The 13,135-nt window shown below is 44.3% G+C and overlaps 1 long non-coding RNA gene across 1 annotated transcript in view; it reads right to left on the bottom strand.

Moving 5' to 3' along the window:
* LOC133645766 (uncharacterized) overlaps positions 1 to 13,135 on the bottom strand; it is a 126,109-nt gene that overhangs the window by 104,722 nt on the left and 8,252 nt on the right. Inside the window, exon 2 of the long non-coding RNA XR_009825204.1 lies at positions 5,109 to 5,189. This is a non-coding gene — a long non-coding RNA (uncharacterized LOC133645766). The remainder of the gene's footprint in view (positions 1 to 5,108; positions 5,190 to 13,135) is intronic.

Genomic DNA, 13,135 nt, shown 5'->3' with positions numbered 1-13,135 from the left:
AGAAATCCATGCAAGAAGGCATGAAAATGCATGTTGCAAGAAGTTTTTTTCCATGTGGGAGATACATATATTAATACATCTACTGAATCCAGACCTATTAGCTGCGATAAAAAACAGAGACAGAAAATGGACATTCACAGTGACTTTTATCTCCACGACAATACATTGGTGAAGCACTTTAGCTACTGAGCTAACATGATAGCATCGGGCTTAACTGCATATAGAAAGAAAACAAATAAGTCCCTGACTGGAAGGATAGACAGAAGATCAACAATACTACCAAACTCTGGACATGTAACTACACGGTTAATGCTTTCCAGCTTGGCGAAGCTTAGCAATGCTGTTGCTAACGACGCCATTGAAGCTAACTTAGCTACGGAACCTCGACAGAGCTATGCTAAAAACATTAGCTCTGCACCTACGCCAGCTCTCATCTGCTCATCACGACCCGTGCTCATCTGCGTTCCAGCGATCGATGGTACGACGAAGGACTTCACCCGATCATCGATGCGTCGGCAGCCCGGAGACGGAGGAAGTCAAGGTGAGGTCGGCGGCTAGCGCATCTGCTATCCTTCTCAAAGTCCTCCTGGTTGTGTTGCTGTAGTCCGCCGCTAATACACCCATCCCACCTACAACTTTCTTCTTTGCAGTCTCCATTGTTCATTAAACAAATTGCAAAAGATTCAACAACACAGATGTCCAGAATACTGTGGAATTTTGACATGAAAACAGAGCTTTTTGTATTGGATTCAATGGACTCCGAATACTTCCGCTTCAACCGTTGACGTCACGCGCAAACGTCATCATATCGAAACGTTTTCAGCCGGAAATTTGCCGGGAAATTTAAAATTGCACTTTATAAGTTAACCCGGCCGTATTGGCATGTGTTGCAATGTTAAGATTTCATCATTGAAATATAAACTATCAGACTGCGTGGTCGGTAGTAGTGGGTTTCAGTAGGCCTTTAAAGCCTTCTACAGAAAGCTAGGAGTATCCAACAACGATTTCAAATTAGAAACGGTCTCAGCTGACGAGGTGTTTAAAAAATTAAGCGCGCTCCACCCAAACAAGGCCACCGGCCTTGATAATATCCCCTCCAGATTCCTCAGGGACTCTGCCACCATCATTGGCCCAATCATCACGCATATAATAAACCTCTCAATTACACAAGGCCAAGTACCAAAAGATTTTAAAATAGCAAGAGTAACTCCCCTTTTTAAAAAAGGAAGCAAATTAGAACCTGGCAACAACCGACCTGTTTCTATTCTATTCCATTTCGAAAGTAATGGAGAAAATAGTTTATGAACAGGTCGATAATTACCTTGCCACTAATAAACTCATGTACAAATTCCAATCCGGCTTCAGAACTAACCACTCCACTGACACATGCCTTCTCTATCTGACCGACCACATCAAACGTGAGGTGGACGTGGGCAAATACTGCGGCATGGTCATGCTGGACCTTCAGAAGGCTTTTGACACCGTTTACCACGTTATACTGTTAGATAAGCTCAGGTGGTAGAAGTGAACGGCACCGTGTCCCCCGCCCCCCCTTCTCAGTAAGCTGTGGAGTCCCCCAAGGCAGTATATTAGGGCATTTACTCTTCCTAATATACATAAACGACATGTCATCAGCATGCGACTGTGAATTGTTTTTGTTTGCGGATCACTCTGCCCTGCTGGTATCCGGCAAGGACAAGTCACAGGTGGAGAAAATCCTCAGTGCTGAACTTTGTAGTATTTGCACCTGGCTCGCTGACAACAAGCTATCCATACACTTGGGTAAAACGGAATCCATCCTATTTGGGTCCCACGTCAACCTTAAGAAAGTCAATGACTTCACTATAAAAGTGGGTGACATTGTTATCACCAGGAAGGATGAGGTCACCTACCTAGGTTCCATTCTAGAGGCTAATCTTTCCTGTGATAAAATGGCTACCAAGGTAATCAAAAAGGTCAACCAACGAACAAGATTCCTCTATAGAATCTCCTCTCTGGTCAACAAAAGCACCATGAAGATTCTGGCGGGAACTCTCATTCAACCCTTTTTCGATTACGCATGCAACTCCTGGTACCCCAGCACCTCCAAAACCCTCAAATCTAGACTCCAAACATTCCAGAACAAGCTAGTCAGGTTACTTCTAGACCTCCACCCCAGATCACACCTCACTCCTACCCACTTCTCCAAAGTGGGCTGGCTCAGGGCCTAGTCTATAAAATCCGCTACACCTCCCTGATACCGAAGTACATGTCAAACTACTTCCTTAACGTAAATGACCGCCATAACCATAACACCAGAGGGAGCTCCACTAACCACGTTAAACCCAGATTCCGATCTAACAAAGGTCTTAACTCATTCTCTTTCTATGCCACATCAATGTGGAATGCGCTCCCAACAGGTGTAAAAGAAAGGGCATCTCTATCCTCCTTCAAAACTGCACTAAAACAACACCTCCAGGCAACTTCAACCCTAAACTAACTTTCTCTGATGATGCAATTGTTGATGACTGAAGTGTTGATACCAACCAATCCTAACCCCCCTCCATATACACTACCGTTTAAAAGTTTGGGGTCACCCAAACAATTTTGTGGAATAGCCTTCATTTCTAAGAACAAGAATAGACTGTCGAGTTTCAGATGAAAGTTCTCTTTTTCTGGCCATTTTGAGCGTTTAATTGACCCCAAAAATGTGATGCTACAGAAACTCAATCTGCTCAAAGGAAGGTCAGTTTTGTAGCTTCTGTAACGAGCTAAATTGTTTTCAGATGTGTGAACATAATTGCACAAGGGTTTTCTAATCATCAATTAGCCTTCTGAGCCAATGAGCAAACACATTGTACCATTAGAACACTGGAGTGATAGTTGCTGGAAATGGGCCTCTATACACCTATGTAGATATTGCACCAAAAACCAGACATTTGCAGCTAGAATAGTCATTTACCACATTAGCAATGTTTAGAGTGTATTTCTTTAAAGTTAAGACTAGTTGAAAGTTATCTTCATTGAAAAGTACAGTGCTTTTCCTTCAAAAATAAGGACATTTCAATGTAACCCCAAACTTTTGAACGGTAGTGTACCACACCCCGGATTGTAAATAATGTAAATAATTCATTGTATATACTCTGATGATTATCTTGAGTGATGACTGTATTATGAAAATAATATATATCTGTATCATGAATCAATTTAAGTGGACCCCGACTTAAACAAGTTGAAAAACTTATTCGGGTGTTACCATTTAGTGGTCAATTGTACGGAATATGTACTTTAGTTTGCAATCTACTAATAAAAGTTTCAATCAATCAATCAATACTGTGTGTGAAAAAACCCAGAATCAATTGAATTTGTTTTAAACAGCCGCTGAACGAGTAAGGTAATTCTGCAGTTCCCCACATCTGCGGTCCCCTCCAAGGTGTCTCATTGTATCCCATTGGGTTGAGTTTTTGCTTGCCCTGATGTGGGATCTGAGCCGCGGATGTCGTTGTGGCTTGTGCAGCCCTTTGAGGCACTTGTGATTAAGGGCTATATATAAATAAACTTTGATTGATTGACTTTCAATATTTGTATTTCTGACAATTCAAATATGTTGACACACACATGTAGGGCGGAAGATTTTCCATCGATCGTCTGACATTGCAGCGTGATCGCTTCTTTTCTCACAGCCAATTGTGTGTAATTGTGCCAGTTTGCAAACATAGGGCTAAAGATAGATGGTTGCAAAACAGTTTCAGCCTTGATAAATCATATTGCGAGAGCTGAATTATTATATTTGTGTATCCTCCTGTTAATGTGTGGGTGTTGTAACAGTCAGCTTATATTCTGCATGTACATAAAGATAGACACGCTAAATGGATTGTGCTCTCTATTTTGCTCATTTTAGAGACACAATCGTCTACACTCTTAGTGATCAACAAGGGAGAGGGAAGTCTAGATTTTTCTGCTTAGGCTGCTGCCCCTGCGACCAGACCTCGGTTAAACGGAAGAAGATTAAAACTATTTAATTATGACAGAAAAATGTATTTGTGAATGTTTCAGGTCCCCCTCTAAAGCAGCACGAGGGCGTTAGGCCATAACGGAGGTTTGCGTGGATGTACTCAACAGCACCTTTGCTGGTTGCAGCCAAGTAGGGGCGCAACGATTGGCCAACATATATTGACAATACAATTGGTCGCCGACAAATTCTTTTGTTGACAATAGTCTGTGACGTCATCCCTTTTGTTTTTCCGCGGTGTTCCGATCTCAACACTCTAAGACAGCGTGTTACCTTGCTAGCGAGTTAACAAATGTGAGACAAGTGTGAAAAATAGATTAATTTTAGCCAAAGTACGCAGGCTGAACTTTGTCTTAACCAATTCAAGTACTTGTTTTATTTGTCAGGAACTTCAGATGTGAAGCAGCGTCTGCACAATAGACGTCAATCTCACACACAGACACACACACACACGCCCATACAAACATTACACACCACGGTGCTGATATCACAAAACAATGAATATACAATCTATTACATTGCTAAAACGTTCAGAATTAATCGAGTCTATTAGATTGCTAAAAATGCCAGGAACTAATCAAAATCAATAATACACATGTGCAGCTTTTTAAACACATAATCAAAAAATATATATTTTTAGGTGTTTGGAGTTTTCATAAAAAATAATACTTTGTTTTTGTCAACACTGGGCCTGTCCTTGCTTATAAATAGACAAGTTATTTTGTTTTTTGGAACAGCCTAATGAGCAGCCTGTATAATGTAAAGCGCTTTGGGTATCATTCCTGGTATAGTAAAGCGCGATATAAATACAGACAGTTAACCGCCGTTACAGTATGAATAAATATTTCTGAATTATTCAGTCATCTTTGTTAATTAGTACGTGCCAAACGTATCTTAAGTTGAATTTAAAAGCAGATGGCTAAATTAGAACCACTGAATAGGTTTATGCTTCACAATCTGATTAGTTGAATAATCGTTAAGATAATCGCTGACTAGTCGACTATCAAAATTGTTCATGTTATAGCTTTACAGCCAAGTAGTGCACAATATCTTGCCTCACTTGCATCAAGCCGCCATGAATCCACAAAAAGAGGGACAGAAGTATTTAATTTTTTACCTGTTTTGACGATAACGATAAAGGCTTTCCAACCACCATGACGTGAGTGATTTCCAGGCTGTGTGGGGAGTCGAGCTGGGCCTAGGGGAAGGAAGGTAAAAAGTAAAAAAATTCCATGAAAATGGTTCTGTTAGTGGTAGTCGAGATAATGAGGCGAGAGAGCAGTAGTTCTGAGCCGGTGAGTTTATTATCAGACTTCTTTCCACAACAACAACACAACCCTTTTTTCCCAGAAGTGTGTCCCCTTATAACTGGTCACATTCAACCTACCCACCAATCCCCAATCTGGTGATGAGAACAATTAGTGCCCCGCTACACAGGCCCCACCGAAACACCAGATTTGGCACTAACACAAAACACACAGAACAACTAACTAAAAAACACAGAAACCACCAAATTAGTTTTTTTGGGTGGTGTAATAGGATGCCCATAGCGGCTAATCCGCACAGTACCCATGGGTACAGACAATGTTGCCCTTGGGGGCCGACCTCGGCGCCAACGAGCCTGGGCCGAAACGGCGGGCAATCCAGACCATCTGTCAAAAGAGGTAACAGGGTCCAGAACAGATGCAGGCGGCCGGACCCGACGAGGTGGTAGTGCAGGTAGCGTCACGCCATCCGGGTCCTGATGGGCAGGCTTTATCCGATCAACAGTGACCCGCTCATGCTGACCCCCCAAGTCTATGATAAAGTTCTTGAGCCCTGCTTTCACCACTCGAAAGGGGCCGTCGTAAGGAGGTTGGAGTGGGGAGCGATGACCACTATGACGGAGGAACACAAACTTTGCAGGCAGGAAGTCTTTGGGCATACGGTAACGAGGCAAACAGTGATGCATGGGGACAGGCACCACTGCCTTGGTGGCCCCCAATGGGCCACTTTTGTCCCTTGACTCCAGGTCGTGGGTAGGAAGTTGCCTGGCACCCTCAGGGGCTGACCATAGACCAATTCATCAGCCGAGGCCTGAAGGTCCTCCTTCGGAGCAGAACGCAGGCCCAACATTACCTAAAGTAAACGGTCAACCTACCCACTTTCTGTGAGACTAGCCCACACGGCAGCCTTTAGCGAGCGATAAAACCTTTCATAGAGCCCGTTTGCTTGAGGGTGATAAGCAGTAGTGCGATGCAGCTGTACCTCCAGTCCTACAGCCATTGCGTTCCACAGCTCTGAAGTGAACTGAGCTCCCCTGTCTGAGGTCAGGTCAGACGGTGTGCCAAACCGGTGGCTTGTGGACCCACCAGGTCCACATGCACATTGTCAAACCGCCGATCCGGCACCTGGTAGGTTTCCAGCAGTACCCTGATGTGCTGGTGGACCTTGGCCCGCTGGCAGGACACACATGCGGCTTCCCACCCTCTGACATCCTTCCGCATGCCTGGCCAGACGAACTTGGTGCTAACCAGCCTCACGGATGCCTTCACGCCGGGGTGAGAGAGAGCATGCACGGCATCAAACACCCGCCGGCCCCAAGCCGCAGATACCATCGGACGAGGTGGACCAGTAGAAATGTCACAGAGCAATGTGGAACCATTGCCATGGCGGGGAACATCCACAAACTGCAAACAGGTTACCGCTGTGCGCCAGGCCAAAAGATCTGGATCCTCGCTCTGATCCGCTGCCATTCCCGCAAAGTCAGAGACCTAGGTGTACAGCACTGACAAGCACCCATGACAGACAGTCCGCTACTCCATTGTGCTTTCCGGCCACATGCCTAATTTTCGTAGTGAACTCTGAGATGGATGCAAGCTGGCATTGCTGGCGGGCAGACCAGGGGTCTGAAGTTTTAGCCATGGCAAAATTCAGAGGTTTTTGGTCCACAAAAGCGGTAAAATCGCAACCCTCCAACAGGAACCTGAAATGGCGCGTCGCCAGGAACAAGGCCAGGAGCTCCTTGTCAAAAGTGCTGTATTTCCTTTCAGCTGCCCTGAATTGCCTGCTGAAGAAAGCAAGGGGCTGCCATGTCCCCGCCACCCAGTGCTCGCAAACTGCACCCACGGCTACATTTGAGGCATCAGTAGTGAGAGTCAAAAGAGCAGTAGGGGAGGGATGTGCTAGCAAGGTTGCGCTGGCCAGAGAAGACTTTGTGTCTTCAAACGCTCGTAGCTTGTCAGGAGACCAGTTCACCTCCTGTGAACATTTCCTCCCCTTTAATGCCTCATAGAGGTGCATGAGATGAGCTGCACGTGGATTGAAACAGTTATAAAAATTGACCATTCCGAGAAACTCCTGAAGCAGCTTGACAGTTAGTAGGCGTGGAAACTTGGAAATTGCTGCAGGGAAACAGCACCTTGTGAGGACACCTGGTGGCCAAAAAAGTCCATGTATGTTACTCCAAACTGGCACTTAGTCGGGTTCACAACCAGGCCATGTTCCTTCAACCGGCTAAACAGCAGCCGTAAATGTTTCAAATGTTCCCCGGCTGATCGACTGGCTACTAGAATATCGTCCAAATAAACAAACAAAAATGGTAAATCCCGTAAAATAGAGTCCATGAGCCGCTGAAAAGTCGGTGCTGCCCCCCGCAGGCCAAATGGCATCCTCAAAAACTCAAATAATCCAAAAGGAGTTATTATGGCAGTCTTCGGTATGTCCAACTAATGTACAGGTACCTGGTGGTAGCCACGCACCAAATCTACCTTTGAGAAAATAGACGCTCCAGCCAGCCATGAAGAAAAGTCCTGAATGTGCGGGATGGGGTAATGGTCCGGCGTGGTGACATTATTCAGTCGGCGAAAGTCATTACAAGGCCGCCATCGCCCACCAGGCTTCGGTACCATATGTAGAGGCAAAGCCCAAGGTCTGTTAGAAAGCCTTACAATCCCCAGTCTCTCCATAGTGGCAAATTCCTGCCGTGCCAGGGCCAGTTTAGCAGAGTCAAGCCGCCGTGCCCGGGCATAAACAGTCGGGCCCACTGTAGGGATGAAGTGCTCCACCCATTGCTTCACGACCGCTGCCGAAAACGACGGTACTGTCAGTTCTGGAAACTCTGAAAGAAGCCGATGATAAACATCACCCAAAGAGAGCATGTTGGCGAGGGTCACAGGCTCCAGCCCCCCCAGTGTGCATGGAATAGTGGAGAAAGCGACAGAGTCAATTAAACGGCCATTTGAGACGTCCACCAACAGTCTATTTGCACACAAAAAATCCTTCCCCCGAATAGGTACAACCACAGAGGCAATAACAAAGTCCCAGGTGAACGTGTGTTCAGAAAACGAAACAGTCACTGAGCTGGTGCCGAAAATGCGAATGCTGGTTCCATTGGCGGCACTCAGCGGGGGCCCATGGCGATGTTCCAGTGCATCCACGGCTGATGGAGGCAGGAAACTCCGCTGGGTGCCCGAGTCCACCAGCCAGCGGCGGCCCGACAAGCCGTCGGTGATAAACAGCAGCTTATCCGCTCTGCCCGTGCTCACTGCTGCCACTGAGCACCGGACCTGGCGGCACGCAGCTCTTTGCCTTGGTCCCAAAAACGGCGGTGGTAAAAGCATAACTCCGCCTCCATGCGGCGACGGTCTGACACTGCAGCCACAGCGCTAGCATCAAGCTCCTCAGGTGCATTCCAGGTCGGTGCAGGCAGCAGGGCTTGAATGCTGAACTGGCGAGCAGCTAGAAGAATCCTGTCCGGCTCCTCAGCCAAACCTCTGTAATCTTTTGTAGTGACTAACGGCGAGTTGGCGAGCGCCGTGCGTACCGGGGGCAGTAGCTGACGGAGAAACAGCTGCACGAACAGGAACGATGCATCCCCGGAACTGAGCAATGCGAGCATATTCTCCATTAGCTCGGTAGGCTTGCTGTCTCCCAGGCCGTTGAGAGACAAGAGGCGGTCAGCTCGCTCGGCGTCGGACAGCTAGTACAGCCGCAGCAATAAAGTCTTTAACGCACCGTACTTGTCAGCCGCCGGAGGATCCCTCAGCATGCCCATAACTCTCCACAGCGTTTGAGCGTTCAGAGCAGCAACAACATGGTAGTACCGTGTCTCATCTGTTATTATCCCCCGAAGTCGAAACTGGGCTTCCACATGCTGAAACCAGGGATCCGGGAGTTTCACTGTTACAGCAAAAACGGCGGTAGCCGCTACTTGCTGTTGTAATGGGCGCTGAGCCATCAGGCATGACAAGACCAGCAGCGTTTAACATGTTCGAAAACGTTGAGGTCACCAATGTGGGAGTCGAGATAATGAGGCGATAGAGCAGTAGTTCTGAGCCGGTGAGTTTATTATCAGACTTCTTTCCACAACAATAACAACCTATTTTCCCAGAAGTGTGTCTCCTTATAACTGGTCACATTCGACCTATCCACCAATCCCCAATCTGGTGATGAGAACAAATCAAGCCCCGCTACACTGTGTCATTTCTGTAGATAAAAATGTATAAAATAAAATAAAAATGTATGTCCATTGAGGAATAAGATGTTTGATAAAATATTTTTTTCTTTTCTTTTTCACAGTTTTTTTTAGCTGAGATATTGTGTTAGTTAGCTTTGTACTTCTTTACAGGGACGTTACGGTGTTGTTTCTGAAACTAAGGCAACAGTTGCACTGCAGAGAAGAAGCAAAAACATATTTCCAAATTCTGTTGCTAACATGTCCAGTCAAGTTTATTGGCCATCTCTGGTCTTCATAGCGACAGAAGCAGAAGACCACCACAGGCATTATGATTGCATTCTCCAGGTACAATCACGCAATGATTTCCAAGAAGGAACATAAGAGCTAATCGAGCTGTCAATTGTGGAGGCTTTTTACTGGCTAAATTAATATGAGAAATATATATTAGATGGAATTTGCCAAATGCATGTTCACTTCAGGAGTTGTTCATGGAACTTTGATGTAATTAATCTATAAATGCCATGCATTCATATTCTACCGCTTGTCCCTCTCGGGGTGCTGGATGTTATTAGTCATGCTCATGTACGGGGAAACACTGCCATTCTGTATGAATATTCAGGCAAATCATTCACTTTGTTTAAATTCCATACAGCCTTCGGCACTTCACAACATCAAGTGTGAATAGTTTCTGCTCCTACATCGCTGCAGAACAAATACAGCTTTGGATTTGAACAGGGCTCACGTGGAAGCAGTGTTTCCCACAGGGCTGCAATCTAATTTTGTGTGGCGGGTGGTTAAAGACGTAATGACGACATCGGTGGATTTGCATAATGTGGGCCAAAAAATATGAAAGCAAAAAATGTTACTTTCTTCTGTCGCTTTTTGTTTACCGGTAATGACACAAACAAAACTGAGCCGTCTGGGAGTGCTTTTAGATGGAGGAAGGGCCCACAGCAGCACCTGTTGCTCGTTGAGAAGAGCAGTACGTGCTTTCTTGTCAGAGTCTGCAAAAGACTATTCACTAGATTTGTCGCTAATCGCTAAAAGGGAATATCAAAATGAGCACTCACTAAATATTAGAGGTGGGTGATACAGGGAATTTTTATTCTATACCATTTAAATACAGTGCCAGTATCACTGATACTGATACCGATATTTTTGACTTGAAATTTAACCATTGTGAATCATCGTGATCATTTGCCTCTAGTGGAACACAGGAAAAATAAGTATGGAAGTATTATTGGAGCAAAATTATTTGCAAATGTGTATTTCAATCTGTGCATGTGTAATCCAATTTGCATGCGTGTGTACTAATTTGTGTTTGTATATCAATCTGAGTGTGTGTATCCAAATCCGTGTACGTGTGTTTTAGGTCCACGTAAGTGTGTTTTAAGTTGTTTGTCTGTCCCTAATCAGAAACAGCCCTCGATAGGCTGTCTACTCACACGTGACTTTTGCAACACTTCTGCCGTGTAAAATTTGAGCGCGTGCATCCAGATTCGTGAGTGTGTAATACAACTTGTGCGCAGGTATACAGAAGTGCGTACGTGTAACACAATCTGCGTGTGCGTATCTGACGTGTGCCTACTAGGGTTGTACGGTATACCGGTATTAGTATAGTACCGCGATACTAATGAATCATTTTCGGTACTATACCGCCTCTGAAAAGTACCGGTACCACACCCCCGTCGTCATCACGTCGTGTCATTGCTGGTTTACGAGCAGAGGAGAATGTTTAGTAGCACACAATCACGGAGTACTTACAAGCAGACACAATTTGTAGACAGAAAAGGGAGAACGGACGCATTTTGGCTTAAAAACTAACGATAAAGGTGAAGTTATAAACACTGAAACGCCCTCAGGAAGAGGTGCTTTAAGACATGTCTAGCTCGCTAGCGGCTAACGTCCAGCCGCTGTCTGCAGTGTTTTAGCTATGTCTAAATCACTAATCCTTGTCTCCATGGCGACACGTAAAGTAAGTTTCTTACAAGTATCATCCCTGCAGGACGAGGAATAGCTAAACCTGCTTCACTACACACCGTAGCTCACTGGCGTCAAAATGTAAACAAACGCCATTGGTGGATCTACACCTGACATCCACTGTAATGATACCAAGTACAGAAGCGATACCACTATGATTACGTCGATATTTTTTGGCATCACATCTTCTTCTTTCGTTTTTTTTTTTTAATGTATATTATGTTTATAAATTCAGGAAATATGTCCCTGGACACATGAGGAATATGACCAATGTATGATCCTGTAACGACTTGGTATCGGATTGATACCTACATTTGTGGTATCATCCAAAACTAATGTAAAGTATCCAAACAACAGAAGAATAAGTGATTATTACATTTTTAACAGAAGTGTAGATAGACCATGTTGAAAGAGAAAGTAAGCAGATATTAACAGTAAACCACTTCCACTTGTCCTTAATAATTTTGAGAAAATAATAGAATGATAAATGACACCATACGTTACTGCATACGTCAGCAGACTAAATTAGGAGTCTTTGTCTTTTTTACTTACTACTAAAAGACAAGTTGTCTAGGATGTTCACTATTTTATTTAGGGACAAAATTGCAATAAGAAAAATATGTTTAATGTACCGTAAGATTTTTTGTTAAAATAAAGCCAATAATGCAATTTTTTGTGGTCCCCTTTATTTAGAAAAGTACCGAAAAGTATCAAAATAATTTTAGTACCGGTACCAAAATATTGGTATCACCAAGCCTTCAACCCATTGTGCCTATATTTAACCAACCACGGAAGACACTACGCAATTTAAACCAAACAGAAACAACGTAAGGCGGGTCCTGGCTTCTCTCTTTCACACACCTCAGCTGTACGTTGTTTCTGATTGGTTTAAATTGCGTTGCATCTTCCGTAGTTTGTGAAATGTAGGCACACCTCAGATACGCACACTCAGATTGTGTTACACGCACCCACTTCTGAATTTGCGCGCACAAGTTGTATTACTCGCTCACGAATCTGGATGAGCTCGCTCAAATCGTACATAGATACGTACGTAGATACTGTATGTGTGAATCACCAAATGATTCCCAAGCGCGGCGCACGCTGCTGCTCACTGCTCCCCTCACCTACCAGGGGGTGAACATGGGGATGGGTCAAATGCGAAGGACAAATTTCACCACACCCGGCGTGTGTGTGGCAATCGTTGGGACTTTATTTTTATTTATTACACGCATGCACTTCTGAATGCGCACGCACGAGTTGTATGACACGCTCACGAGTCTGAATGCGCGCGCTCAAATTGTACACGCCAGAAGTGTCGCAAAAGTCATGTGTGAGTCGACAGGTTCTTTCTGATTAAGGAAAGACAGACAACTTAAAACACAGGTACGTGGATCTGAATACAAACACTCAAATTGATATACAGACACACAAATTAGTACACACGCACACAAGTTGGATTACACGCGCACAGATTGAGATAAACGTTTGCAAATAATTTTGCTACAATAATACTTGCATAAATAAGTTATGCAAAAAAAATTTTTTCATAACTAAATATAACAACCAAAAACCATGTAATAAATATGCTAATAGATTACATTGTATTCTTGATGGATTCAATCGATCGTTTGTCTTGGAAGACATTTCGCCTCTCTTCTAAGCTGTAATATTATATAAATAAATAAAAAAAACTCACCATTTAACATTTAAAAAACAAAACCTTCCAT

The sequence above is a fragment of the Entelurus aequoreus genome, linkage group LG03 (genome assembly GCF_033978785.1).
Source record: "Entelurus aequoreus isolate RoL-2023_Sb linkage group LG03, RoL_Eaeq_v1.1, whole genome shotgun sequence".
Taxonomy (NCBI): Eukaryota; Metazoa; Chordata; class Actinopteri; order Syngnathiformes; family Syngnathidae; genus Entelurus; species Entelurus aequoreus.
Note: the sequence above shows the minus strand (reverse complement) of the source record. Positions and strands in the feature narration are given on the sequence as shown.